Genomic DNA, 4,027 nt, shown 5'->3' on the forward strand with positions numbered 1-4,027 from the left:
AGACAGACCTTAGGTGGATCTGCAGTGACCTCACCCTTGGTAGGCTCAAACCATCGACCATGTTGGCGTTTCTCCCAGTAACCACGTGCCTCTCCTCTTTGTAGATCCAGGGTTGAAGAGACTTTGGATCTGGAAAACTCGTCCACTTGGCGCAAACTAGAGACCCTGGCAACTGACACTTCATGTAGATCACGTGTATTATCGACTGGATCTAGGGTCCTGCTACCTGGATCTAGCGATGTCTTGTTCACAAATGCATAAATGCAGTACCTAGAACGCTCGGCTCGTACCGGATTCAAACCCGGCGAGCGTCCTAGTTTAACATCTTCTCTGCCACTTCCGGCAACATCCCTCGGTGCTTGGCTGGATCAAACCATTGGCGGATCTGGTTGTAGAATTCTTCCATCGGGCACTTGCCGACGTCGTGAATCTCGCCACACCCGCGACACACGTAGAAGCAATGATCCCCGGGATGACCTTTCTTGCCACACTTCTCACAGACCAGATGTTTCCAGCATCCAGATTCAGTGTGCTTCCGGGATCCGCACTGCGAACACCTGACTTGTGCTGCCCCGTCCATGAGATCTCGGGATCTGTACATCCCACGGTCCCCGAGTACGGTATCCCCCGGTCGAGAGTTGTCTCCTGTCTTCGCCGTTCGATCGTTGGACGCAGTGAGACAGACTCGACGGTAATCTTCAGGGTCGGAGTCCGAGCCGTCGGATCCTGACTCAGTTCCTGAGTCAGGCGCCGTGACTTGGTGGACACGTCGAGCTGGGGCCGTAGGCGTCGGAGCCTTTTGGCGATACTTGCCGGATTCGACCGCCGCCTTCTTCTGGCGGTGTTTCGCGCGATCCACCGCCCGCAGTACTTCTTCAAGCTCGTCTGCGTCGGGAAGTCGTAGCAGGGTCAGCCTGTCGGCCAGATCCACATCTCCCAACGTCTCGATGAAATGATCCACGTGTTCCCGCAGTACCTTGGATCCCCCATCCTTGATCTTCAACTTGGCCCGTAGACCGGCCACATTTAGTCGATGTAGATATTCCAACGGGGATTCATCCGATCTGCGGCGAGCATGGTAGTATTGTCGTGCCACCGACACTCCTAATCCACAGTACTGGGTCTGGAAACTGCGCAGCAAATCTGGCCACTTGTTCCTGGTTGATCTGCCCAGCTGCCGATACCAGTTCCTGGCTGGCCCCGCTAGCAGATCCGCAAAGGTCAGACACTTCTCAGCATCCGACGCTTGATCTCTCATGAGGGCCGACTTGACTTTACTGATCCATGTTCTCGCTCGGTCCTCATCTTGATCCTTGCCCGTGAACTCCTTCAAGTCCGATATAGCTGAGATCCGTACCCTCTGGATCATGGACGATCCACCTGCCCCGGCTGTGGCCGTTGCTACCACGGCTGCCGAAGTGGATGGGCCATCCAGATCGTCTGGGTCGAACTCATCATGGGAGTTGTCCCCCTCTACTGACTCCATCTCCACGTCCCGTGCTCCATGTTCATGGAGCACTTGCACTTGTGGCACGGGCGCTCTCATACCTGTTCGGCCAGGAAGCGATTCATCGCAGCTTCAAAGTGCCGCTGCAGGGTGCCCGAGGAAGTGTCGGAAGAGCCTGTGGCCGTCTGGTCCACTGGCGGGACTGGATCCGTGAGGCGATTACCTCGAGCCTGATCTGACGATAATCCCACTGGCTTCTTGCCGGATCTGGCTCGATCCTGGCTGGATTGTGTCAAATCACGCGTAGGGCGTACTGGATCCCGAGCTTTCACGTTCACCGGGGCTTCCTGTCCTCGGATCCTCGCCCGCGCTTCCAGCATGGATGCCCCGGAGGGTCCTAAAGTCATGCGTCGTGGTTCAGACGACGTGTCTGACTCATCCTCAGCGGCGGATTCGTAGTTTGAGGACGCAGCTTGGCTGATCCTCGGCGACGACACTGGATCCATAGTGCGCGACCTTTCTCCGGTGATGGACTTAACTCTGGCAAAGAGGTCCCGCGTCGCGGATACTATGAGATCCAGGTCTAGCTCGAAGATATCCTCTGCGTCGAACACACCAGCTACGATGCCTGACTCCGTAAGCAAACGTAATAGATCTTTCACTGCCACCAACTTGTTCGCCGTTTTCGTTGGTGCTCCCACCGGTTCCCTTGGATCTTCGATCTGTCGTGGATTCAGGATCTGCATGACAGGATCTTGATGCAGGAAATCGCGTAGAGCTTGGTGGCGATACACAAACTCGAGATCCTTGTCGGACCAGCTTGACCTGGATCCAGCTTGGTCTTCTTCCGACTCTGGAGCTTGCATCTTCTTCCGCGTAGTCTTACTCGTTTTCGTTTTCTTTCTTGTTTCTTCGACTAGCGGGCTTGGGTTTAGGTACGGTGTTGGCTTAACCGGTGCATCTGCAAATGCATACCGTTTCGCCTTCACTTTCCCTTGTTTTGTTAGCGGATCTTGACTTGCGTCAAGATCCGCAGGGGTCCCCGAGGGGACCTGGGGAGGATAGAGAGGTTTCTCTTCTAGATCCGGATCCACCTCTCTTCCGTCGACAGAGTTCCTCCCAAAACTCCATCGATCCGCGGATCTTGTTTCATTCAGCAGCGTCTTCGTCGATCCGACCTCCGACGACGCCTCTTCCCCTGGCTCAATCTTCACTTGAGCATCTTCTTGGGACTCACGGTGAAATCCCGAGTCACCAAAAGATCCGGGCACGCGCACCATTGTGGTGTAGCGGGATCAGCAAAATCTGCGAGATTGCCAGATCCAACTTACCAACTGCGCCCAGACACCGACTAACGGAGGGGGTCCCCCGATGATCCGTGTTCTGCTGAACTTTCCTCACCTTGTGTACCCGTCGGTAGGGCGGGATCTGCTCTCTCGGTAACTTCCGAAGAGTTCAAGTGGTGAAGCTTGAGTGTCTTGGCGAGACGTGGGGATGGGGTGGAGCAGCAGTGGAAAATCTTCACTCTGCGTCCGTGGATGGTTCCGTATCCTAAGCGAATATTCGAGCTTATGGATCCGGGGCCTAGATCGTGGATCTGGCCGTAGGGTTGCCTTGCGGGTGTGCTCCCTTGCCTTTGTGTTGTCCTTTAAGTCGTACTTGCCGCCTCCTGTGACGGGATCTTGAGAGTTGAGAACCTCTAGGGTATAACCGACCAAGTAGTAAATTCGGTTAACCTGTCGGATCTGCACGAGTAAAGGAAAAGCTCACTAGGTTGTAGGATCTGGCCAATGTATTATCCAGTTATCACTACCAACACTAGATTCGCAATTCCTAACCTTCACGGAGCTCGTACGGCCAATGTAGTTCCGGTTCTTGAGGGCAGGAAGGCACTTGCGTGTCACTGTGCAAATTGAGGTCTTTATTTATTGAGTTACTCCCTAGGGTCGAAGTATACACGAAACTTGTCCGGGCCAATGCTCATCTCCGCTACGAATGTTCTGCGAGGCCAAATCCAATCCCCGTCGAAACGCTATACGTAGTTGATCTCCACTTGATGATCCCGTTACGATTCCGTGCCCACTTGTTCTCTAGTTCGTGATCTTGATTACTCCATAGTGAGACCTGATGCTTGGCGGGCGAAGTAGACGCTGTCCTTGTCCAGGGCCAATGTTCACTCCTGTTACGGCGATCGCCCGAGGCCAAATCCAACCCCCGAGACGACTACAGGTCACTTGCCCTCCACTGTGCAAATTGGAGTCTTTATTTATTGAGTTAGTCCCTAGGGTCGAAGTATACACGAAACTTGTCCGGGCCAATGCTCATCTCCGCTACGAATGTTCTGCGAGGCCAAATCCAATCCCCGTCGAAACGCTATACGTAGTTGATCTCCACTTGATGATCCCGTTACGATTCCGTGCCCACTTGTTCTCTAGTTCGTGATCTTGATTACTCCATAGTGAGACCTGATGCTTGGCGGGCGAAGTAGACGCTGTCCTTGTCCAGGGCCAATGTTCACTCCTGTTACGGCGATCGCCCGAGGCCAAATCCAACCCCCGAGACGACTACAGGTCACTTGCC

This window comes from Phytophthora infestans, genomic scaffold, assembly GCF_000142945.1.
Source record: "Phytophthora infestans T30-4 supercont1.31 genomic scaffold, whole genome shotgun sequence".
NCBI classification, from domain to species: Eukaryota; Oomycota; class Peronosporomycetes; order Peronosporales; family Peronosporaceae; genus Phytophthora; species Phytophthora infestans.